Source organism: Hermetia illucens, chromosome 3 (assembly GCF_905115235.1).
Source record: "Hermetia illucens chromosome 3, iHerIll2.2.curated.20191125, whole genome shotgun sequence".
Taxonomy (NCBI): domain Eukaryota; kingdom Metazoa; phylum Arthropoda; class Insecta; order Diptera; family Stratiomyidae; genus Hermetia; species Hermetia illucens.
The window spans coordinates 19,384,695-19,412,363 of NC_051851.1; positions in this window are offsets into that span (position 1 = coordinate 19,384,695).

Genomic DNA, 27,669 nt, shown 5'->3' on the forward strand with positions numbered 1-27,669 from the left:
GCGAATTATGTTGAAGGAAATCCGCCCATACCTATTACCTAAACGGGTTCGGACAGACAGGACAAAGTTGCTGGATAGCAGCGATCCTTGTTGTTATTTCCCTACCAAGTCGACTCACACTTCACAGTTGGTAGCCCCGAATAACTAATAGTCAACCTGGTGGTGAATTAACATGAACGGGCGCATGGCATTAGCTCATCATTTATCAAACAATTCGAAATGAGCTGACAGCTGTAGCATTCTGTTACCTTGGTACGGGAGAATGACATCTCGTGGCAACGGCTTTCAGGTTAATGATACATCAGGAAGTCTTTGTTGGAGCGTTACTCTATACTATTGGAATGATCCTCCGGGTTCGCTCTACGAAAGTACACAAAAAGGAAGGAAGTACTCTCTAGAGTTTTACTATTTTATTTCGATTAGGCCCGGAATGTCCAGTACATATTTTTGAAATTCTCGATTGAGTTCGAGAAAACGGGCATTTTAAGGACCCTTGCTACCGTTGTTGAAGAGCATGCGTACATTCCAGAGATTAATCATAGTCCATTTTCGATAGCTAAAGGTCAGTCCCTATTCGTGGCGATTTTGACGTTTCGATAGCAATAAAATTTCGAAGTTGCTAGGCCACAAGCTTGTATCCCCGAAAAATCGCAACTGGAAATGGTTGCAACGTTGTCGGTGAAGCAACAGCTGGATAGTCAGAAGGCCTACTGGAAGGCTAAAGCGCATGCGGGGCTGTTAAATCTGTCAAATTTTGGTCAGAAACAAACTAACTTTTGCATGGCTGAATTTTTGTAAATTTCCATGTTGCCAGCTTTTAGACTATACTGACCTGCATCCAGTAGTTTAGTACGCAATGAGAAATTTTCATGTGAACTATCTTTTTTTCGCGCGCTGTGAACACAACTCTTGGCCATGATATTTAAAGTTGTATCTAAAACGTTGTTTAGCAACGTAACGTTCAGCGTTTAGCAACAACAGCTTTCTTGTGACCGTCGAGATTCGAGTTGGGTGTGTGCGTGAAGTTATTTTCGGTTCAAAACAACAGTTTTTTGGCGGGAGATGGAAAATAATACGAACTAATTCGTTTGCAAATAATGGAGCAAATACTCAACATATTTTTCTACGATTAGAGCGTAACTTGCTTTTTTTCCTGTTATTAGAACGTAACAATCTGGTCATCCGAGGTTTTTGGTCCAATTGCGAAGCCGGCACAGATAGGGGACAATACAAACGGAGCAGATACATTTGTATGGATGCCGACCCAGCTCACTCCAGTAGATAGCGTCATTTGTTACGTCTCTCAATTCAGTCCAGCTGCGTAATATCAATTGAGAATCTGGAAATAGGTCAGGGGATCAGAATTGCCCATGAATTATCGAGAAGATGCAATAATTACTTAGTTCCCAAGTTGAAAGTCATACTTTTATTCAGTACAGATACCGTAGATGTGAATGGGAGAGTCAAACTAGTGCTGAACTTTCCGGACCCAATTGCTCTATTTATAGAAAATTCGATTGAGCATTACTTTTCGTTCTGGGAAACCGGAAGCTTGACGCTTCAGGTATAAAAGGTTTTGTGTTTCTCTATGTGGGCGGTCAAAGGGTAGTATAGATCCCAGGGCGAAACGTGGATTGGTACCCACGATGGAGCATAAAACCTGGGAAACGCCTGCTGAACCAACACCAACAGCTTTACTACCAAACCCTATCTCCACCTCCACGTGGTGATCGCTGGAAGTTCTTTCTTTATGAAAAACTGCAGACGAAGAAGGATGAAGGCGGGTCTGCCGTGCCTAAAAACGGGACCAAATGTAAGTCGTTAGATACTGTCTTCTATTTGTAGTTAAGTCTAAAATTGATAGACCAGTAGCTTACTCCAAACTACAATTTTATTTTATTATGTATATATACTCGTATATATCGGGAGCAACTTACTCCCTTCTTCAGTACAAATGTACCAACTGGTCCTCCAGGTTGGGGGTTGGGTAGGGCTGACAACCCTACACGGAAAACAGATGTTACGAAGCCACGAAAGGAGCCTCGGACAGGATGGATCTTACAACGACGAACCCGGCAACGACAACGGATTAACGATTTGCGCATTTTCTCATGGAACTTGCGCTCTCTGTACAGACCGAATGCTGCTGAGCAGCTAGCCGATACCCTGTCCCAATATAGGGCTGATATAACAGCGTTACAAGAGATGCGATGGACAGAGACCGGTTTCGTGGAGAAGAGCCACTACACCATATATTATAGCAGTCATCCAGTAAACCGTGTGCTCGAAGTAGGTTTCTTAGTCAATCAAAAAATGAAACCTGCTGTTATCGGCTTTGAAAATATAAGCGAAAGGCTATGCACTCTACGTTTGCGAAGTAAGTTTAGAAATATAAGCCTCATAAACGTTCACGCCCCTACAGAGGAGGCTGCACAGTCGGAGAAGGATACCTTCTACGAGGCAGTTGAGCGGACGCTCGAAGTCTGTCCCAAGGATGATATTAAAATCATGCTTGGAGATTTCAACAATCAAGTAGGGACGGAGCCAGTATTCAGGCGATACGTTGGCTCCCATAGCTTACATAAGGATACCAATGATAGCGGATTGCGCATTATCCAGTTAGCAGCACCACACGAAATAGTTGTTGGAAGTACCTGGTTTGCGCGGAAAGCGATCCACAAACATACGTGGGCCTCTCCAGACGGGACCACTTTCAACCAAATTGACCACGTGCTGATTGAACGCCGCCACCTCTCAGCCTTGATTAATGTCTGAACATATAGGGGGGCCAATATAGACTCGGACCAGTATCTCGTTGGCATGGTGCTCCGAGCTCGAATTACGACCCCACCTACAAACCCCTCTGAAAATCAGGTGCGAGTGAATACTGAAGCCATCCACAACACATCCCTCCTCAACGCTTATAAGATGGAAATGGATACGGCAATAACCGCAGTCAACAGAGGTCCTGGAGATGAAGCATCAATAAATGATCTTCACAACCACCTGAAGAACGTTATCATAAATACGGCCACAAAGATACTTGGCCCCAGCCGCAAAAAAAGTCGGAACGGCTGGTTTGACGATGAGTACCGAGTAATGTTGCATTCTCAAAGAACGCGAGCACGCGTTGAGGCTTATCACGAACTCCGACGAGCGGAGAAGCGACTTCACAGACGGAAAAAGGAAGTCTAGGAGAACCAACAAGTCTGTGAACTCGAAAAGTACAGGGAGCACCCGCACGAGGCGCGGAAGTTTTACCAACAAGTCAGCAGGATGAAGCCTTATACACCTCGATGCTCATGCTGCCGAGACAAAGAGGGAAATCTGATTTCCGACAGAATGGGCATATCGGAGCGATGGGTTGAGTACTTTGATGAGCTACTGAACAACCAGAACATCGGCGAGTTGGAGGTCCCGCCAACTGAAGAATTAATTAAATATGGAGGCGACCAGTTACACCAAGTGGTTCATCAACTTGTGCTCAAGGTATGGGACAGCGAATCAATGCCTGACGATTGGCAACGAGGCATTATCTGTCTTATACATAAAAAGGGAGATACCTCACCGTGCAGCTATTATAGAGACATCACGTTGCTGAGTACCATCTATAAGATATTCTCCTCTATCTTGCTAGGCCGGATAGCCCCATATGCCCAGAACATTATTGGCCCATACCAAAGAGGCTTCACTCCAGGCAAATCAGCAACAGATCAGATTTTCTCTCTGTGGCAAGCGATGGGAATATGGACAACAGTTGAACCATCTATTCATCGACTTTAAAGCCGCCTATGATAGCATAGCTAGGGTAAAACTGTACACGGCCATGAGAGAATTCGGTATCCCGACGAAATTAATCAGGCTGACTAGGCTGACACTGACCAATGTGCGAGGCCAGATAAAAGCAGCAGGAACACTCTCAAGACCATTCGACATCAACAACGGTCTACGACAAGGGAATGCCCTATCATGCGTCCTCTTTAACCTGGCTCGAAACGTCTCACCATAGGGTCAAAGCTCTTACTGTACAAGACTATGATCTTGGTAGTCCTGATGTATTCCTCGGACACTTGGGTTCTTAGCAAGAAAAATTGCGAACTCTTGGCCGCGTTTGAGAGAAGAATCTTCCGAAGAACTTTTGGCCCCCTACATGAGGATGGACGATTCCGTAGCCTACATAACGACGAATTCTATGAGCGATACCATGACCGTCAGGTTGTGGATAAAATCCGGCTCAATAGGTTACGGTGGGCGAGTCACTTAATCTGTATTGATGAGGATGATCCAACCCAGAAAGTCTATAAGGGCAATATCAATGGTAGAAAAATAAGAGGCAAACCCTGCCTAAGATGGATCGATGGCGTAGGTCAGGACGCCAGACAGCTTTTAGGGATATCGAATTGGTGGACCTCGGCGCAAAACCGAGATGTCTGGAGTTCCTTATTAAGGCAGACCTAGACCGGTTGTTGCGCCGTTGATGATGATGATATCCCCCGCCCTAGCACGTAATGTATATGCATATATTATGTCAGAATATCCACTTCTGGGGTGTTACTGACACTCTGCCTTAGAATTTGCAGTGAAGTGACAACTTTCACCTATCATAACCTTCGATGCTATCGTCCAATCTTCCTTTTGGCCACAGGGGGTCTTCGTCAAGCCTTATCAGAGGTCTAAGCTTCGTGAAAATTTCCGGCCCGCTGTCCTGCCTCGCCGAACTTGAATGATTCCAATAACTATACGCTATTTTATCAAAATGTAAGGGGTCTAAGGACCAAGCTGTCGGATTTCAAACTGTCTGCCTGTCTGAAATCTGGCTGGATGACAGGATTTTAGATTCTGAGCTCCTTGAAGGTTACTCTGTCTTTCGTTGTGACAGAGACTGCGTTGCGTTTGGCAAGACAACTGGCGGAGGTGCCCTAATAGCTGTTAAGTCCCCTCTCCGTGCCGAAATCATCTTTTCCTCCTCCTCCTCCTACGATTCTGTTACCATACGTGTCCTTCCGCCAAACGTATGTCCCTTTATCATATCGTGTGTATATTTTCCCTGCCTAAGCCCGCCTTCTCTGTACGAAGATTTCTTCGACAGATTATCAGAGGCCCTAATCGTTTTGTTTCCCTCACTTCCTTTCATCCTCTGTGGTGACTTTAATCTTCCTATGCTCTCCTGGCCTTCCCTCCCTCCCTAATAACTCGACCCACCCTTCTCTTCCTCTATCCACTTTCACGTACACCTGTGGCGCCCTCCAATTTAACCTTTCTAGAAACCACTTAAATCGCACTCTTGACCTTTTCCTCTCTAACCTTCCTGTACGTTACCTTTCCCAATCCCTTCATGTTCCGTCTTACGTTGCCCCTGACGCCCATCACCCTGCTCTCCAGTTCGATGTTCAGATATCCCAACTCCACTCTCCTGTCGCTCGCAAGCCTACCAAGTTCAACTTTCGTAAGGCGAACTTCGAAGGTCTGAACTCAGCCCTGGCGTCAATCAACTGGGTCCCCCTGCTCTCTCCATTTACATGTGACCAAGCACTCAACACTTTCTATACCATTTTATCTGATCTTCTTCCTTGTTACGTTCTCTCCTCTCCTAAGTGCTTACGCTCTTACCCCGTCTGGTTCACCACTGAAATTCACAAAAAACTATGTCAAAAACAGACTGCGAGAAAGAAGTTCCTGTCTTCTAGAAACGTTGCTGCCTTAGTTTTTTTCAAATCCCTTCGTTCCTCGGTCAAATCCTTAATACGTAAGTCCAGACACGAATATTTGTCCAGCGTGGAAGACTCACTAAAGCGCGGAAATCTGAAACCTTTCTGGTCCCACATTCGCAACTCCCGCTGCTCTGCCCAGTTATCCCTTCCGTCCATTAAATTCTCTGGCTTCTCAGCTAACTCCCCCCAATTATCTTGTGATTTACTCTGCCGCTACTTTTCGTCAGTCTATGTCCCTCCCCCTTCCTCCGAATCCCTCCCGATAGTAGATGTACCCTGCCCCGCATCGCCTACCATTCCCCTTCTTACCCCTATCCTTGTCGAATACCTCATTGGCGAATTTGATGTCAAGGTCGGACCTGGCTACGATGGTCTTCCAAACCTCTTTTTGCTCAAAACTGGTAAGTCCATCTCCCTTCCCCTACCCCTTATTTTCAAAAAAAACCTTGAAGAGAATCATTTTCCCGGCTTGTGGAAAGAGGCTCTCATTATCCCCATTCACAAAAGTGCCGATCGTTCGCTTGCCGAGAATTACCGTCCCATTTCCCACCTCTTCTCCTGTTCCAAAATCCTGAAAAGATATGTCAGCGACTGGTTGTCGGCTCACTTTGGCTAACACATAGTGAAAAAGCAACACGGCTTCGTTAAACGTAGGTCTACTGCCTCCAACCTGCTTGACTTTACCAACTTTGTTGCCAAATGTCTAAATTCGCGGCAAGAAGTGTATACCATTTACACTGACTTCGCGAAAGCCTTTGACACTGTAAATCACAAGATACTTCTATCCAAACTCTCATCCTTAAACGTTCCCATACCACCTGTTTTACGGCTTGCTTCTTACCTTTCCAACCGATCCTGCCGCGTCTCTTTCGACGGCTGTATTTCCCGCTCCTTTTCCCCCTCTTCTGGCGTCCCACAGGGAACTATTCTGGGTCCTTTGTTATTTTTATTTTTTATTAACAACCTTCCTCCCCTTCTTACTTGCCCCTGTTTGCTCTATGCAGAAGACCTTAAGCTGTTATCCGCTATATCGTCGCCTATGGACTGTGTTTCCCTTCAATCTAACCTAGACACTCTGGTTCGTTGGTGCTCGACTAATGGTTTAGCGCTAAACGTCAGAAAGTGTCACTCTATGTGTTACTCCCTAAAATTCTCACCCACTTCTTTCTCCTACTCTCTTAACGGACATTCCTTATCCTGCTTAAATTCCACTCAAGACCTTGGAGTCACTTTCGACAATAAGCTCCGCTTTGACACCCATTGCCTCAATGTCATTAATCGAGCAGCAAAATTGTCAGACTTTATTCTTCGCTCCTCCTCTGATTTTGACTCCATACAACCCTCCTTAGCTCTCTTCAATTCCCTCGTGAGGAATACCCTCGAGTATTGCTCCGTGATCTAGTCACCCTCCCGTAACTGTGATTGTCTTGCCCTTGAAAATGTGTAACATAAATTCACCCATTCCCTCTTCTTTAAGAAAAACTTCCCTCGTATGGATTGCCCCTCCCGCCTCGGCTTTGTGCACCTTCCCTTCCTACAACAGCGTAGATCCTATCTGGATCTATGCACATTCTTCAAACTTTCCTCGGGTGTGATGGACTGCTCCGCCGCTGACGAAATCACCTGCCGTCCTGCGTCTTATAACACACGTAGCGCAGACATTTTCAACGATGTAACTCATTTATAATTTGGTGTCGATAGGTGTAACCGTTTCCGAGAAAAATGCCGATGATGGTGATGTAAACACTTGTCGGGCAGGTTGGTTTGGTAAATCGTGATCTGACTTTTGTCAATCCTGAACTGGCGTCTAATATGTGCTGGGAGTCCCCTTTGAACTACGGATGAGCCATAGGGCAAGAGACCTGCACACTGAAAGCTAAAATCGAAAATAACGTCAGGATGGTCCGGAAAAGTAACGAATGAGCAAACATTCATGGAGGTGTGACTAGACCAGCCTAACAAGGACGGTACCTCCACGGATAGAGCACTTCATAAAACGCAATGCTTGTGAAGCATTGATGTTCCTTCTCCACTAGAAGGCCCAAATACTGGTGAAAATGTTGAACTGTCCAGCCTTTGATCGACTTGCCACCGAACCAGATGAACACTTCAGAGGGCGGTAGGTGGGATCGATCAGGGGCATTGCAGGCGCGCCAGCCAGAAGAGCAAGAGGGAATACTTTAAAGCTGCTCGGAGGCGGATATAAATCCGAAAGGTAGCGCCTGTAAAACCATGACGGGACGATTCAGATGCCGAAACTTCGCGGATCACTTGTCCCATCCTCTTGTCAAAAATTATCCAGGGGGGGGGGGGGAGGTATTGACTCCTTCCAGCAACTTCTAAATGTGATGACAATTTCGCCACTTACCAGAGATGAACTGCTGAAGATCTGCGGTAGAATAAGCGAAAGTAAAGCTCCTGGTCTGGAGGGCATACCGAATAGAGTTCTAAGGATTGCTGTGAAGTGCAGACCGGACATGTTCGCTAATTTGTTCGAAGCGGGCATATCCGAGAGGAGCTTTTCTGCATCATAAAAGCGACAAAGGCTGGAACTGCTTCCTAAGGATGGAATACCTCCAGGAAACCCTCCAAAATATTGGAGCGCGTAATTTACAATAGATTACTTCCGGTTGCCGAGAGCCATGGAAGCCAGCCTTTCAGATCGATAATATAGCTTCCGCAAAGCTAGATCAAACTGGTTATTGAAGCCCACGCACTGGTTGTGGTCGCCAACCATATCAAAGATGCTGGTTTGTAATCATTCGAAACAATCAGGTTGCCTAGCGCTGGGTTGACACTTGTGGAGGAAAAGACAGAAGCGATCCTCATCACCAAGCGCTGGAAGAAATATTAGGCAAGCATTAGAATTGGCAATCGAAACCATCACTTCCAAGCCGGCCATCAAATATTTGAGAGTAATGGTAGATGCAAAGCCCATCTTTATCCAGCACATAAGGCATACTTGCTAAAGAGCATCCCCCACGAATATGGCTTTAGCAAGAATGATGCCGAATGTAGGAGGGCAGCTTCGTACTTGCAGGCTGCTCATAGCTAGGGTAGTGAGTTCCATCTTCTCGTAGTCAGTCCCAGTTTGGAGAACAGCGTTGCATGTGTTAAGTAACACATATAAACGGAGTGCAGAGTACAGAAGAACAGCCTTCAGGACCGTCTCAATTATACTCGCATTAGAATTAGGAGCCATGTCATCATTTTCAAGCCAGATAGATGTGAAGCTCAATCGTAAGTATAATATAGAGTATGCGCGAGTATGGCCCTGGTAAGAATGATATCGAATGCAGGAGGGCCACAGTATTCTTCTAGATTGCTTACAGCGAGGGTAGTGAGTTTCATCGTGCTGTACGCGATCCTAGTTTAGAGAGCAGCGCTGCATATTCTATGGAATATGCATAAATTGAGTGCAGTCTACAGAAAAACATTCCTAGGGGTATGTTGTGTCTTCAGGACCGTCGCAGATCATGCAGCGTTCGTCATTTCGGGAACGATACCAATTGGCATCTTTCCAGACGAGATGATCCATATTAGCTCCATCTCTTTACCCCAAGTCAAAAAAAACCGAAAGGGAGGGATCCATACGTGGCAATAGCAATGGGACCAGTCAGAAAAGGGTCATTGGAGTTGATCCCTATCGTCGCGGAGTCGTTGGAAAGATCAATTATAATCTCCCTCAGTTTCTAAGAGGTAATGGAGGATACCGTCAGTACCTCTACAGCTTTAAATGTGAAACCTCACTTCAGTGTCCAAACTGCGAATCAGCACACGTATTCTTCCAATGTCCAAAATTCGTGGAAGAAGGAAGAAATCTAGTGGAAACTCTATGTGAAATGGTATCACCAGAAAATATTGTCTGCAGAATATTAGCATGTCAGGAGGACTGGGATGCGATCAACTCCATGATCGCAGTAATCTTGGGTAAACTTCGAAAAGGGGAGAAAATACGGGTCGGTTATGAGCGACGCGGCAAGAAGAAGAAGGACTCAACTAAAGTAAGCTAACTTCATCCCATGATGTAATAAGGGTGGTTTTACGAGGTACGGAGAAGTCGGGGTAGTTTTAGTGGGTGAAAATCCCGATTTCAGTGTGCACAGGCCAGGGTCCTTTGTTTCACTTAGAAGCTTCAAAGTGGACAAAAATGCAAAATCGTCTGGAGATACCTCGTTCAAATGGGGAGGCGGCGAGAATTTTCACGTTATGAGATCGGGAAGGCGGGATATGATCAAAGACGGCCGGGAAGCTTGGTTGAAATCGAGGAGCATTGTAAATTTCCACCACCCCCGGGTCTTAAAAAATTTCAAAAATCGGTCAGAAAGCAGAATCCCTAATCCGAAGGTCAGGAGCAGTTGGAACGGGGAGGTGGCCCAGATTCAAGAAATCCAAGAATTTTCATGTTACGGCATCAACATGGCAAAATATCACGAAAAATCGATGCCTGGAGAGCCTGGTCGAAATCGAAGAAAATTGAAAATATCCACGGCCCCCGGGCCGTAAAAACATTTCCAAAAATAGGCAAAAGTGAAACATCGTCTGATTTGGAGCGCGCAGTACCTTTTTCGAACAGGGAGGCGGACTAGGTTCAGGAAATGCAATTCATGTTACGACACTGGGAAGAGGACATATCGGCCGGAGAGCCTGGCCGAAATCGAGAAAAACTGAAAATTTCTACGACCCCCGGTATGATTGCTGCGGGTGACATCTCTTTTGGAAGGGGATAATGAATTCCCAAATCTTTTAATGGTCCTGTGAAGGACATTAATGGTCGATTCCTCATCCACGACAATGAGCAACTGAAGAAGAAGTGGAAGGAACACTTCATCATGGTTCTTAGCCTTATCAACGTAACTTGCGGATAGGGACTTTTACTCCAAGCAGAAGGAGTAAAACCAATGAGTTTGATGTCTCCCCACAGAGTTACTTACCGCTGCACTTCCAGTTACTGCAAATTTGCTACTTCCACTCGTAGGGAAATCTTGGAAATTCAAAACCTCTCCCAGAGAGTGGGAGCAGGGTATAATCATTAATATCCCAAAGAAAAGGACCCGTTTTAAGTGTGGCAAGTGGAGTGATATCTGCGTGCTTCCTGCCGTCGCAAAAATAATAGCTAAAATGTCCGTGGAACGCATCAAAGAAAAAAGACCGAAAGCTTGGTCGACAAAGAACAGGCTGGTTTTCGCTCCGGATCTTCCTGCCTTGTCCGAAGAGCGTGGAGGAGTTCAGTAGACCATAACATCTTTCCTCAAATACCTCGAAATTTGTTTGCTCTCTCGAACTGTATCTAGCTGGACGTGTTAGCAGCGCTAGATCCGCTTAGCACGTGGAAAATTATCTCCACTGTTACTCGAAGACTTCAAACTTTCGTCAACATCAGTTTGCGGAGTTAGCTGGGCTCATACTATTACAAACGAAAAACTTGGTCGGCGGACAGACCCGCACCCGTACGGGATGTGATCGGAAGGCGGAAGTGGCAGTGGATAGGTCACACATTAAAGAAAGACGATGATTGTATTGCTGGCTACGCAATGCAATGGAATCCATTCTCCCAAGACTGTCGATGAGTGGGCTGCCTTAAAAGTACTTGCCGCAGGACAGTATCGTATTTCAGCTTACTGCGAACTGGGGCGGATTAGGGGGATTGACCCCACTAGGGGGTAGATTGCAACCGTATATGTTGTGATCAAATTCCTCACGAGAAGAAAAATGTACTGTGACTTAGATAATGAACAGAAAATATCCCCGATAAGTTGCGGTATGCCTCCAGATTCTGTCTTAGGTCCTGCCCTGGAGTTAATTGCGTCACACCTCCCTAATAACGTTACACCCATTGACTTAGCAAATCGCATTGGGATAGCAATAGTGAAACCGAGATTTACTCAAATGTGGTGATTATTTCTTAGTTAGAAAATTCCATCGATCACTTGCTGAATATAAACCAGAAGAACTACTTCTGTTTTACCAGCAAGGGCCGAGAGATATGCGGTCTAAAATTAAATGAATGTCGCCGCCAGCTCAGCACAAAGTAATCATTAGACAACGATAATTGGTTTGTGGTAGAGCTTGGAAGGACCAATAAACACGAAACAGAAGTGTCCGAAAGTACCTACCCACATTTCCGAGCCTCAAGTCTGCCAAGGTGTAAAAACACGTGTCAATGAGATTTTAATGGAGCTGCGCTTAGGGGCTGCCTCTGTCCTCGTCATTGGCCTAGCAAAGCGGCCATTAAAGCTTTGTACTCAGTGGCGACTCTTCAAAGCCAATGGAACAATGCAGGGACGTGATGGACAGTTTGAGCGACACTTTCAAAATCATCCTCTGGTTTTCCGGTTACAGGGACATAGAGGAGAGTGAGCAGAATGACGGACTGGTCAGGCGGGACTTTGCTCTTGGTAGTTTTTCGATAGCAGAAACCACTCACACACTACTCAGAAGCCGCTGACTTTAAATGACAGAGACTCACCACTTGCGCCAGGTCAAAGAGGATTTGGCACGCATATAACAAGGTCCAATCGTAAGAGCTTTTGGGCCAAATGCGTGTAAATTGTTTCGAGATTATGGCGGTCAGCACGGGGCACTGGTCTTTAGGGGACAATGCCACCAGTCTCGGCATACCCTACAATTGACGCTATCGAAGCTGTTAGGAAGAGGAAAAAGCCCTCAGGCACTTCGTTTGTGATTACTCGGCTCTAGCTGAAGACAGGCTGTGGACATTGTGTAAAAAATTCTTTGGTTACCTCAAAGAGATCTCTAGTTGCAGTGCGGGGGAAGATCTAATATGAGTGGACTTTGCCCCACTTGCCCTTACCATAGCAGCCATGGTTTTAGGAGTTTGTGGCAGCAAAACGGAGCTCTCTCTCTCTCACTGGTGGCAGTGGAATTTGTATCGTAATTTGGCGTTTGATGCCAGTCGACTCAGCTGTGAATGAATACCTGAGTCAAATCAGAGTAATAATCTCGGGCGAGTGCAATGCTGACCACATTGTCTCCTATAGGATACTGTAATCCTATTGTGTACCGTTGCGGTATTAAATGAAGTGCTCTAACACACTTCAAGGCCCTGATCCAATATGGATTGTTGTGCCAACGATTGTTATTATTTCTTTGCTAGTGTAGGTTCAAGTCTTTGTTCGGGTTTTGCAATCTGGTGATCTTTTTTTCCAATAGTGCTTTCCTTTTGTGGTTAACGGTGATGTTATCGTGATCGCAGAGCTGTGCCTAATGGTTCCGATGATAATAATGGAACCGTCGGACAACCATATAAAGAATACACAAAAGCTTTCATACCTAAAACATCGGTTTCTAATTTTTTACGATTCCATATTCCTCAGCTCCATTTCTTGCTCATTTACCAGTCATGATGGTTTTCAAGAACCGAGCTCCAATGAAAAAGTCAACTATGTCTGAAGCCTCAATTGTTCCGGTCAATTCCATTCCCCATTTTCCATTCATACAATTTTCCATTATTTTCCACAGAGCAGCACTGACTTTTGTAACTCAATATTTCGATCTACATCGATCATGCGGAAAAAGACCAATTAAGAATTTTGTGCTCGATTTGCTGAAAGTGTTAGCAGATGTTTGATTGACTGGGGTAACCTGAGATGCCCTCCATCATCCTCCTTGCGTTGTATTATGCTGAGGATCACCTGTCATTCGATGCTTATTTTTTCGATGGAGAAATTTTCATCAAAACGTAATAATTCGATATTGGAGCGATAACGTAAACGTGATTTGATATGCTCCCGGGCGTGACACATTATCGGGCAATCTGTTACGTTTCGAGTGAAGGTCGTACAGGTTACAGTAGAATGGCGTGCACGTACACAGTCTGTTTGCATTTTGAGATATATTCATGACAAGAACTGTGAAAAAGTGAAATTTTTAAATCATCACGTGATTTGCGCATTTGTGCAATGGAAACGGCAAGTCTACGCTATAATACTACTCGCCTTTGCGCAGTTTAACTGGGAAAATTTTGTTTAAGAATTGAGGGATTCCTAAGTCCGCCATCCACTTAATGGTGGACCGGACCAGTTGGAAAGCAACATGAATTCGCGGTTGTTTATATTAGACACAGACGAGTAGATATCATTTGTTGGTCTAAATTCAATTCGTCATTACTGCTACGCTTATAAAAACAATGAATATAATATGTTTTTTTTATTTACCATAGTGAGTTACGCTAATACATAATTGATTATTTCTAGATTAAATATTAAGGTTAACTAACTTAACTTTATTTCAATGGGTGGCTATTACAATTGTTTGGCCTATCCGACCTTCTGTGTAATTTATTACTTTCATTGTACTAATTTTAATACATATATCTTCACATTTCTTTTGTATTGAACTGAACTATTTAAAGACTGCACTAAAAGCGCCAGAAGGCATCACTTACTTACTTAAAATACTTAAAACTAACTAAGTCTACACTTAATCTAACTTAATCTAACAGTAAATACTTAACCTACCTTGGCGCGCCGATATACTTCGGCGTTTCTTCCAACCTTCTTGGTTTTCCAATTATAGGAAAGACCAGTGCAGTACCTTAATATCCGGCGTTCGAATGCCTCACATTTGGACATTGTTCGGGTGGAGCAAGTGATCCACGTGGGCGCTCCATAGCAGATAATTGGTCTGATCAGGGTCTTGTAGAGAGGCCTTGGTGCTGAGTCCTACCTTCTTTCGATGAAGAAAGTGCCTTACTGATAGCGAGCTCAAGATGTGGCTTGAACTTAAGGAGTTCGTGAAGTTTAACTCCTAAGTACTTAATGGTCTGGGAATTGCGCACTATAGTGTTTCCGATCTTCATTTTCAAGCGTTTAGCTTTTCTATGGATTCCTCTAGAACCTAGGTGTCTAGCTTTCCTCCGGAAGGTGCAGAATTGCGTTTTGGCCTCATTAATCTTAATGCCCCATGCCAGGTAATATTTGCCGAGGTCTTTCAAGTATTTCTCGACCGCTTTGGCTGCCCTGTTGGGGTGGAGGCTTGAAGCGAAGATGAGAGTATCATCGGCATATTGAATAAGTTCGGTGTCGGCCTCGGGAGTTGGGACGTCAGCCGTGAAGATATTATAAAATGTGGGTCCAGAAATGGATCCTTGCGGTACTCCCGATGTTACCAACAAGAGATCGGAGAATTCATTCCCCACGCTGACGTAGAAATACCTATCTTCGAAGAAGCTTAGTGCAATTCTAATGATCGGAATCAGGAACTCAAGATCTATCAGTTTGTAGATTAGTCCGTTTACCCATACGGAGTCGAAGGCCTTTTCTAAGTCTAATGCACACGCTACGGTCGGTTTATTATTGACGTTAAGTCTTGCTACGACGGTGTCGTGAAGGTAGCTAAGTGCGTGTTGAGTTCCGTGCTTGCTGCGGAACCCGAACTGATGGTTCGGTATAATCTCTTTGCGATTGCAATATTGGACTAGCCCGATTGTCCATGCTCTCTCAAAGAGTTTGCCTAAATTGGATAATAATGAAACGGGTCTAAAGTTTTTAGGCTCAGTAGAGCCACCTTTTTCTCGGATCGCAATTATTTTAGCTACTTTCCACGTGGTGGGAAAGTAGCCATTATTTATGCAGTTATTAAATATTGCCAGCAAAAATTTGATGGAGACTCGGGGAAGATGCCTAATTACTTAATTAGGAATTTCGTCAGGTCCGGCTCATTTTTTACCGTTTAGATTTGAGGTCAGGGCGGTGAGTTGTGATAAACTCAGCAATTGTTGCGAATCCGTTGGTTTTACCGAGGAGTTCGTTTGGGAGAATGTGACTAACTTATTTGAATGCCTAGAGACAAAGTCGGCGATAGTTGTTTCAACCATCGACACTATTGCCGGGTTACTTTGAGGCGGAGAGGTATTGAGCTGAGACTCAAATGATTCGGCAAGGACTTGCGCCTTTCTGGCGTCCCCATAGATTGGTTCCTTGTTCCTGGTAAAAACGAAATTACGGGACTTATTTTTCCCCGCTAGCCTATTTATATGTTGAAACATATCTGGCCCGGGCTTAATATCTGCGAGATTACGGGTTAATTCTTTATTGCGGAATTGCGCCACCATTTCCCGGATAATTGTACTCAGGCAATTAATCCGGGAGAGCAATGCTTTGTATTCAACATTAACTTTATTTCCATATTTATGGAAGTTGGGCTTGAGGTTCCTGCGCCAAATTTGTCTGACCTTCATGTGTAGCATGATGTCATGCAGGAGTTTGTTGTATACAAACTCATCCACTTTGATCAGCCTGGTATTTCTACGTGTAGCAGTATTGATGGCGTCCGTGGCCAAAATGATTGCTTCGTCGATTTCTTTGTCCGACAGATTGCGATCTGTAGCGAGTTTCTCCAAGTTCAGCCTTGGTGCTAAATCTGACTTGAATTTGTCCCAATCAGTGTGGGCGAATGATCTGATGGTTACTTTAACTCGCTTCTGCAGTTGTGAAGTTGAGGTCATTTTGAGTTCAACTGCAAAATGGTCGGACATGCCTGGCAATATGATATGAAGTCATAGGCCCATTTATATATTACCGTTGTAGACTGTCGAGATCTTTCGCTTTTGGTGGACAGTTCCCCTGGGCCTCTGGAGCCTTTTGTGAATCAATTTGGTTTATTTGGGCGTCCGTAGATTGCTTCCAGCGCACAGTTTGGCATGTCCATATTTTTTACTTGTGGTGCGCATAAGAAGATTCTGTCCTGCCGAAGACATGATGCAAGCGAGGGCTGGTCAAGTTCGAAGTAGTTAGTTGCCTTAATCGAAGTCGACTGGGTGCTAAGATCGAATTAAGACACCAGATACCGGCCTCCTCCAATGGCCCGGGGGACGGCTGTTACGTGTAGCAGATCGTATTCGTGTTTGCTGATTATGCATCCGTGATCGCGGTTTTCAGTGCATCTCTGTCTACAAGACCCGATAAATCACCGTGGCCGTAGAATGCGGACACGATTCGACTATACTTCGTCTCTAACTCGTCGAAGTAGTCCACGACTGCCAAGTACGTGGATACAATCTGCACATTCAGATTACCCGCATCCGTTTTGGCAAACCAGCTCTTCATTTTGTTCACTGATTCTATGACCATGTTCAATTTATGGGTGGACTCTCTCAATCGATGAGATACTGCAGTGTTGTAAGCTTCTACCCGCTTGTTTATCATGAGTCATCGACTACAACATGGTAAGTTGTCCTTGGCGGAGGTCCTCGATGTCATTGTAAACCTCCGCGTTAACTATAAAAACTGCGGTTAGTACCTTGCCTAGTAGACCTCTCCTTCTTCTTTTAGGGGCTGGGAATTCGAGCAATTCATCGATCTTCCGGGTAGTATCCTTGCATTTAAAATTTAGATGCCTTATCAGAACGTCACAATGGGTCGTGGTTTCTACCTCCGCACATTTCGTTCGACTGGCTCAGGACGTCAGTCATATTCTGACGATCCCTTATCATTTCTCGAATCGGAAAGTGCACCTCGATTCTTAACTCTCCCCGAATGAGCCGAAAGTGGCCTAGCTTCTCGACGCGGTATCCAGCGTCTGACTGCCATATCTCATAGTCCTCGGTCGAAATGTTGTTTGCGAACAGCATCCCGAATCATAGGAATAATATCGTTATGTTGAGTAATGACAATGCCCAGGTATATCGGTACGCTTTACCACTTCTTGACGTACGCCGTTGTCGCAGTTTTTTGGCCTTACGGCTACTTGCTTTCCAGTTGAGGTCCTGTCATTACTCTTATATGGAGGGGCAGGATTCTCTACCTCGGGTTCCTGGGGTAGACCAAGTGGTAGCGGGCATAGATTCACGATATTAATCTGCTTCTCCAGTGATCCATGGGATCGGACTGTGACGGCTCTTATTTTTCCATCACTCCCAGGGTGAATGGCGCTGATGCGAGCCAAAGGCCATTTCGCCAGCGGCATTTCTCTTTCCTTAATGAGAACTAGCTGACCGAGCTTCAAGTTGGGAGTCTCTTGGTCCCATTTGGCTCGGGTTTGCAAGTGGTGCAGGTATTCCCGAGTCCACTTCTTCCAGGACAGCTAATCTAACGCCTTGATTTGCTGCCATCGTTCATACGGGCCGCGATGGGTCCTGTCGACCTCTGGTATGGCTTTCAATGGACGCTGAACCAAAAAATGACCGGGTGTCAAAGCTTCCAAATCGTCGGAATTATTTGAGGCGGGCATTAGCAGCCTTGAATTTAAATATTCTTTCACTTGGCACAACACTGTTGTAAATTCTTCGAAGGTTGGTACAAATCGTGCTTCATCGAAAACGCATTTTAGCTGTCGTTTTGTCGATTTCCACCAAAATGTGGCGTAGCGTTTGGGATAAATCGCCTTCCTTTGCTGATATTGTCGCGACTTTCTCTGACGCGGATATTATGGCCTGCTGTATCACCTTGTTCATTTCAATTGGTACCATGATCGCTGTAGATCTCAGCACATAATCCACGCCTCGCCGTAAATCTTTTAAAACAAGCTAGAAAGGCTTCTGCCATTAAATCACTCACCAGTTCTAATTGTACCGCCTTCGTCACCATACAGACGAAAACGCAGGCATACCCCTTCAGCGTGGCTATTGATCGACCCCTTGACAGTTGTGTCCTGAAAGGCCCGGCGTAGTCCATGCCATAATGCAAGAACGGTGGGCTTAGTGTGATCCGGACTGCTGGTAGATCGCCTATTAGCTGCTGCTTTCGTTGATTTGTGTACCTTACGCAGGTAATACACCGATATATTTCGTCGCATATCACTTTCTGATCATTCAGAATCCAGTAGCGCATCCTTAACAGATTGCGGACTGCCGTGGCGCTACCATGAAGAGTGCCCTTGTGTGCTCCATGAATAATTAATTGAGTAACGTAATGCTCTCGAGGTAGTAGAATCGGATATGCGTTTCGAAGTCTACTTCCGACCGTCAGCAGGCCCTGTTGATTAACGAATGGATGTCATTTTCTTAGTCTTTTCTGCAGTGGACCGTTTTCCTTAACGCGAATCCTGGTAGGCGGTGATTTTAATGCTAGGGCCCTGGAATGGGGTATACCTCAGACAGACTCCAGAAGGTAACGGATTCAATTCCGTAACATGGATAGATATGCTAGGCACATTAGAAAACTTATTTCACGTGCCAAGCTATCTCCTACGGATACTGAGGGATTATCTGAAAGACCGCTCCCTGCTCTATGAGGCGCTAGAAAGCAGGAGGAGGATGGAAATCATGTCGGGAGTAGCACAGAGATCCATCCTAAGGCCGGACCTCTGGAACGCTTCCTATGATAGTCTGATGAGGCTCGATATGCCAGAAGAGTCGCGCCTGGTCAGTTATGAAGACGACGTTGCGACACTTGTTGCTGAATGTATTGTTGAACAGGCACAAAACAGACTTGCCATATTGATGCGACGGGTGAGCGGCTGCTCATGGTTTCAACCTTGCGCTGGAAAAAACCGAAGTAGTCATTTTGACTAGAAAGAGAATCCCGACCCCGGCGAGTTGACTATAGAGTCAAAACCAGCGACTTGGTTTAATGCTCAACTTGAAGATGAGCTTCTTCGAGGAAATCAAAGTAGCAGCTGACAGGGCTGCAGCCTGAGTCTCGCCGTTGATTCGGCGGAGACGCTTCCTTATGGGAGCAACGCAGTCGGTTCTCCTCTATGGCACAAAGGCATAGGCTCCATCCATCGTAAACACCTTACCCAAGTGCAGAGACGGGAGCTTTGGGAGTGGGGTCTGCCTATCGGCCGTGATTGTGATCGCGGGAGTGATCCCCGTTGCCCTTTTGCCGCCGTAAGGGCGAAAACTTAAGAGAGGTGGTTGCCCGTGAAGAACGTTAACGCACCCTTATCGAGTGGTAACTCTCTTGGCAAAATAAGGCAAGGGGCAGATGGACTGCGGTTGAACCGAACGCATGGTGAGATTGATTACTTCCGTACCCAAATTCTAAGCGGGCATGGAGGTTTTCAGTCTTACCTGCACAGGATTGGGATTGGGCGCGATCTTCTGGTTGTATGTTCTGCAATGGAGTGGCGGACGACGCTGAATATGCCGTTTCTCTTGCGAAGGAAAATTTGTCCGCGTGGCGTCCTGCTCTACATGGCTGAGTATGAGTTTGAGAAGAAGAAGAAAAGTTCGAAAGAGAGTGATGTGACGTTTTTGCGTTTGGCGAGGTAGCGATCGAAGTCGTGATTACTTTGCGGTGTGGGGATTTTTGGGTGCCGGCAATCGTTGTGCGAAATTGGGTGTGGGGCGAGAGTGTCTTTTCTATTGAAATGGGGAGGAAATGGAAATGGGAGAGTGTGAATTGTTCGGGACGGGAGTCCTCATACAGTAGTCTTGACCTTCATCATTATGTACAGTTTGCCGCAAGTTAACAATCTAAATATGATCCCCTGTTTGTGACTGTTGTGAACGTGGAGAGTGCGAAGAACAGCTTTTGGACTTGACTCGTCGGGCTTCGTAGTGTGGCATTATTTTTTTCACCTTTTTTTTGACGGAAATTTTGATGTTTCCTCATATTTCGGAGTTTGAGCTCGAGCTAAGGATTTTCGCTTGGGTAAACCTATCCCGGTCGCCCTCTACAACTTTCCATTTTGGACTTCTTTGAGTGGCTCGTTCCAACCTTTTGGTAGCAATAGGTACCTTTCGCAATGTGGTCACCGTAAGAGTTTGTAACTGTCCTGTATTCGCTGAGTATTGGTTAGTCGAACCTAACTCACCCATGGCCTTTCCACAAGTGTCTTTAAGGTGTCGAACAACCACCTTAATATGGCAATGCACGTTATGATTCAGCCTGGCGAATTCGTAGAGCGTGTTCAGGGTATTACCTATCTCCTTCAGGCAATTTTCCACTCTGAGTATTTTTGCTAGGACTGCATCAATTACCTCGTCGTTGAAATGCACCGCTTCTTCTTTGCTGGGCCCAGTACAGCTTTTGCCACAATCAGTACCTGGTCGTCTATCCTTCTTCATTGACCTGGGTGGAGAACGTAGCATTTTACCCCTTCGCTTAAAGAGGTCCAGGTTCGTTACCTCCTCCTTACCACCTGTTCCAGTATCTACTTCGATGGTCGCATAATTAACAACAGTGGTGTCAATATCCTCTTTTTCCTTCAATTTTAATGGTCTGTCTGTCCGTCTGTCCGTCTGTTTGCCACACACATTTTTCTCGGAGATGGTTTGTAGCGATTCACACTAAATTTGGTGGAAAGGTGGGTACTGTGGACGCTTACGCATACAGTGAGTTACATAATTCTACATCGAATTTAAGGAGGGGTCCCCATATATGCAAAAGGGGGGTGTACATTTTTTCATCAAATATAGTCATGAAACCGAACCGAATCCTAGTACCACGAAACTTGCAACAATCTGGGGTATAACAAAGAGCATGAACCTACAAGTTTAGTGGAAATCGCACTATTACTAACGAAGTTATAATAGGTCAAAGTTGTCGCTCCTTTTGCAAATTCAAGATTTTAAATGTCAATATCACCAGAATGTGGATATTCTCACATAATATATGCATATATTACGTGCTACGTGCCAATGGAGCGAATGCAAACTCAAATCTCTTTATAAAAGAAATACACAAGAATAAATAAATAAAGTCATGAATTAAATCTGGGTTCGTATGACCTTCCCCGGAAGGCATCGGTCCTATCGTTTTTTAGGGTTCCCTCTATTATGTTTGCAGTGGCAGGGAGTGAACGTTTACGTTGGAGTGGGCCATTATATCATATGGCCCCCCATGAGGAGGAAAATGGGAGCCACTCGTCGCATAAATGCCAGAGTCAGTTCAGAGCTAATCCTTCCCCGTCCGTCCTGCGCATGTTAGATTTTTGTGATTTTGTCCCATTCCCTTATGAAACAGTTTGGCATGTTAGCTCCTTTGGGAGTGAAATCTTTGGTGGTATCGCTCCGCCTCGAGACTTCATGTTTCTAATAGAATAGTTTAGCTCGGGTGGATTTAGTTTTGTTGACTCCTAAGTCAAGGCACGTGATAAAATCTCTATGTCCTGACAAGGAGATAGTATGTGAGAACCAAGAACCCCTGGCTACATCTCCCCGAACTGCTAGCATTCGGGTTAGCTTCTCCACCGTATTCACGACTGCCAAACCTGTTAGGGGAGTTTAGTCGGTTGACAGCCTTGGTGACCGTGATGCAATGCTGAACTCTCATCGCAATAGAGTTGGCGCCCAAGGTGGGGCCACAGTTGTTGCGTAAGGAACATACCTTGCAGCATCTGTTATAACAATAGACATTCCACAGCTGCTTATGGCTTTCTACATCCCAACGAAAACCAAAGGCAGAACTTCCTTAAAGATTCATTTTGGATTAATGGGAAAGGATCTTAGGGAATCACTGAGCGAATGATGCTTCAAAATTTCTCTATAGAACGCTTGGTGGAAGCAAACACGCGCAACATTCTGAGCTCCTACGAAATAAGGAACAAATAAGTAGGTACAGCCAAGATCAACCTTTCAGATACATCCGTTTCCTGGGATAGGATGGGGAAACACACACAAGAAAACCATCTAGGCGACATCGACACACCGTCACGTCAATACATTAACCATATGGGTCACGGGTCACTTACCTACCTCGGCCCTACTCGAAAGGCACACGATGACATTCCGTACCCATTTGCCGCTGGGTTTGCTCCTCCTGTATATGCATAGTCTTCTTGCTTCTATCCAAGTAATATTCCTGACAAGTTTAGGGATGAGCCGCACATCTGGAATGGAATATTCTTCCTTTCCTTAGTAAATGGTTGCATATTTAGGACATGCTCTCCTCTCCTTCTGTCATCAGATTTATCTATATACATATGTGAAACTGAGACAAGAATTTGAGGATAGAAGTTCATTAGCAAGTGGGGTCTTTTCCACCAGCAAAATGCTAACAGGCAATTGAACGGCTCCTCTTCGCAGTATTATGGAGGAGTCTTAGCTAATTACGCACGTATGTATGTAAACTTTCAATGAGTAACTCCCATGAGCAAAGGCTTTTGTGAACCACTTTCTTTTACGACTTCTCTTCGAGCGCTAAATCACAATGGCGTAGTGATTTCTCTGGCGGCGGTAAGTATGTTTATAAAAAAATCCCAAGGTTCCAACGTCATTGGAGTGGCAAGATAACTTGTCCAGAACTGAGACAGCCTCTCGCCAAGCCGGCTATATATGTATGATTCATAAGATTACTACGTGCAATAGTACTATTGCTTTCTCTGGAATCTTTAGACATGTTTGAACACGTTTCCTATTAGATGACGTAGGGAAGTTGAGGGGAGACTGTCGTACAATCAAAACATTGCGTCGCATGTGCCGGGGCATGGGGCCACGTTATATACAAGACCCAACCTATTCCACCGTTGGCCACTGATTTAAGTGAGCCCCACCGCGCAGCAAGCCTTCATGAGCGTTATCTATAGCACAGGCAAGTGTTTTGTTTAGTCTGAAAGTGTATACATGTGAGGGTAATCACGGTGCGGCAACACTCCCAGGTAACACGAAAACAAGAGATTTTCCAGTCCATAAGATACATATCTATATACATAGATGAATTTTGGATTCGGAATATCTACATATGCGTATGGGAAAATTTTTACGATCCAACTCTAGTGAGCATTGTGTGGGCCGAAGGTCACCTTACTTCTTTCTTTCTTTGAATGAGAAAGTAATAAATTGCACACCCAGTTTACCCTTACTATGCAATGGCATGTGTTTAATTTTTAATTTTAAATAATGAAGGGGCTACTTGTGTACACAAATGTTTACTCCTATTGATACAAAATTCGGGAAAAACTGAAAACTGAATTTCCCCCTCATCAATGGGTAAGGTAGTTTGACGTTGAGTTGCAAAAGGGGGTGTACAATTTTCTTTCGCTAAATATAGTCATGTGGTGTATCAAATGAAAAGTCTCGATGAGTACTTTCCAAATGTAGTATCAGTTCTCACGCTTGTTGCAAAAACAGCCTTGCCTTTGTCGAAGAATGTTGGCATGCTGGGGGTGAGCAAGCGAAAAAACCCAGTGGTGGAAAGGGCTGACTTAGTACCGAGCACAGGGTCGCTAGGGAATCTCAAGTTCTCTCCCTATAGCAGGTCGGCGCAGTTGGCGGCAAACTCTACACGATGGGCTGTACGAAGGCCAAGTAGAACGAAAGGCAGAACCTCCAACCCGGAAGAGTCATCGTATGCTATTATAGCAGCTTTACATCCTGACATCGTCCATACGTCAACAACACTTGCCCATTTATCGAACCGAAGTCCATTCTGCCGCGTCGACTGAGGTGGGCGCCCTAGCATTTATCCGAGGCTTGTTATGCGATCATGTTGTTTCTAATGACCTCCTCCTTTGCCTTGGCTATCTACTGCTAATTTCTAGGACTCTAGGATAATTTTCCGGGAGACTTCCAGGCGATTTCCAAAAAACATAGTAATAAACTATTACTAACCTCATTTGGGCAGATGCCGGTGCAGAAGGTATTTTGAGGCCTTCGTACCTTATAGAGGCAACCCCTCGATTTTTTTCCAGACTTTTCGCTTGGGTAGTTTCTACCAATGGGTACGTGAAAGAAATCATCAGTTTACGGCTCCCGCACTACCCGCTTTTCCAACAAATATGAAAATTAAGACCGGTTTTGCAAAATGCTAAAGGAAACCTTCCATTTGATATCCCACATGATTATATTCGGTAAAAAAATTTGCGCCTCTAGTTTGCATGTTAGTAATAGTATGATTTTGATCAAACTACTACCAACTTCCCTAAAAGCTTTTTATGACTCTGGGATAAACTTAAGGGAGTAGGGGGGTTTACTAAACTTCCCCAAAAATATGGTGATATACTATTATTAACTTAATTTGAGCAGATGTCCCCCCCTTAATCTCAACGTATAAGTATATCACTCACAGTATGTCTGGGCGTTCACAGTTCCCACATTCTCACCAAATTTCGTGTCAATCAGTATAGCCGTTTCTGAGAAAAGTGCATGTGACAGACAGACAAATAGAGAGACAGACGGACAGACAGACAGGAAAGGTAGGAAGGAAGCTCGAAAGGGTCATCTACAACAGACTGCTCCCTATCATCGAATATAAGAATGGACTATCGGAGCGACAATTTGGATTTCGTCAAGCCCACTCAACGATCGACGCCGTAAACGTTGTTTTGAAGTTGATTCGGGACGCGATGTCGCCTAAAAAATGCTGTGCCGTTTTGGCGTTGGACATCAAAAACGTGTTCAATTCCGCAAGTTGGGAGTGGATAAAAGGCTCACTGGCTAAAACGGGTGTCCCTAGTTATTTGACTAAGCTCCTCGACAGTTACTTTTCGGAGAGGACACTTTGGTACGACACGGATGAGGGATTCAAGCAGTACACCGTCACCGCAGGAGTACCACAGGGCTCAGTGTTGGGTCCTCTCGTGTGGAACGTCATGTACAATGGGGTCCTTGTCCTTCCCGTGCCAAAGGAGAGCACGATAATCGGTTTCGCGGATGATCTAGCTCTGGTTGTGGTCGCGAACCAACCTGAAGAAATTGAAATGTACGCTAACGAAACCATTAGCGCCATAAAAGCGTGGGTGGAGATGGCTCAGCTTGACCTTGCGGAACAAAAGACGGAGGCGGTCTTGATTACTAATCGTAGGGAGAGGAATACGGTTAATATTCGTGTTGGTGGTCACGTCATCACTTCGAAACCGGTTATCAAATACCTAGGGGCGATGATTGACGCTAAAATCAATTTCAAGGGACATCAGGACTATGCCTATGAGAAAGCGGCAAATACCAGCGTATTATTAACGCGGATGATGTCTAACATTGGAGGCCCAAGATACTGTCGCAGATTACTTGTATCCGGAGTGGTTCGCTCCACACTATTATACGTGGCACCAGTTTGGGAGAAAGCACTAGCGTGTGAGAGTAATCGGAGGAGGGTAAATATGACTTACCGCTTAGTGGCGCTAAGGGTATGCAGCGCCTTCAGAATAATATCCGGCGAGGCAGCGTGTGTTATTGCGGGAATGATCCCGATAGACATTCAGGCAACTGAGACACGCTGCCTGTACGAGACAAGGAAAATGAATCCTCCTGAAAAGGATGCAGAATACCGAAAGACGGCAAGGCGAGAGTCGCTGGAGAAGTGGCAGCAATGGCGGGACGACTCGCAGAGGGGTCGCTGGACCCATACTTTGATTCTCAGTATTGAGGAGTGGATCCAGCGACGACACGACGAGATTAATTACCAACTGACGCAATTCCTGTCAGGACATGGTGGTTACAGGAAGTACCTGCACCAATTCAGGCTGGATGATTCTCCCTTTTGTCCTGAATGTGGTTGCACACCTGAGTACCCGGAGCACTGTCCACGATTTTTTTCAGAAAGGAGGAGTCTGGAAAACTGAAAACCAACCTAAGCCCTCGGAACATCGTCGGGGAAATGTTAAAGTCGGAGGGAAACTGATGTGCGGTGAACTCCACAATCAAAAGAATACTGGAGGAACTTGGTCGCTTAAAGCGCAGTCCACCCCGCGAAGTAATGCTTTGCGGCGGTTCCGCGAGGAAGGAAGAAGGAGAAGGTGAAAGGTGGTTTTAGTGGGTGAGAATCCCACACGCTGCTGCAACCTGGCGCAGCAGTGTCTTTGTAAGATTTCCATCTCCATCCATAAAAAAAACAGACAGACAGACAGACATTGAACCGATTTTAATAAGGTTTTGTTTTGCCAACAAAACCTTAAAAATGGGTTTTAGACTTTTGAGGAAAAGTACAAGATGATAGGATTTTGTAAACAGAATAAAATTAGTTATTTTAATAAACTTAATTATCATTATTCCGCGATAGCCTGTGTCAAGCCTGGTTGTGAAAGGACGAGGAATGGATAGTTTCTGTGTGAATGGCTGTACACCACCGCAGCATCTCAGGGGGAAGGTGAGGAAAATGCTGGAACTTTGCAGTCTTGCAGATTACTCACTGAGGAAGCTATCACCAAACCTGCAGTTAGGGATAAAATGCACCATCGGATTTGAGGAGAAGGAGGATTTTAAGGTCGGATACGGATAACCGGTGGAAATAATCTGATTTGGTGATTGGGTGGGGCTCCCGTAATCGACAGCACGGCGTCGAAATCGCCAATCGTGGGGAGGGGGGTCAAAGTCTAGACACCACGATAACCCACCACCACGCGACCACTTCAGCAGGTTCGCGTAGGCAGCGGGACGAATTCCACAGAGCGCGTATAATGGACCCTTTGCATTAACCTAGGCTTTATGCATCTCCATGGAAAATTCGTTTGGAACGTTGGCATGACTCACTAGGGCAGGACATTACTAGACTGATTCAAATCAGCACTGACAATGCCAGCAGACGGGTTTCTTACCCGTGCACCCGTGCAGAGGGTTTACAGGAAGTATGCTCCCTCCGGGGAAGCACCCATTGTTGACGGTATAGTGAAAATCACTCCAGACGTGTCCAAAATACAACTTACCTGAGGAACCAGCGGAGTTTTTCAGATCTCTCAACGAATTCCAACAGAGCGTCCAGACAGCACAGTTTTCGGTAATGGAAGCGAAAGAATACTGGGGTGGACTTTGGGGGTTACCCGCCCAGCATGCTGAGTGGATCACCGCCGAAGGCACCCGCCATGCCAATACGTCTGGCATGAATTTTGCGGATGTTACCGAAGAGAAAGTTCGACGAGCCATAAATAGCTCGAAGAACTGGAAGGGCCCAGGTCGGGATCGGGTTTAGAATTTATGATATAAGAAATTTACCAGCGTACCCAGACGGTTGGCACGTAGTATAAATGAGGTCATGAGTCGGTCGGAGGAATTTCCACCCTTCCTCACTGCGTGGATTACCTACCTTATCCCCAAGAAGGACACGGTGCAGGACCCCGCAGACACAAGACCGATTACTTGCTTACCAACCCTTTACAAATTCATAACGTCCATTATTAG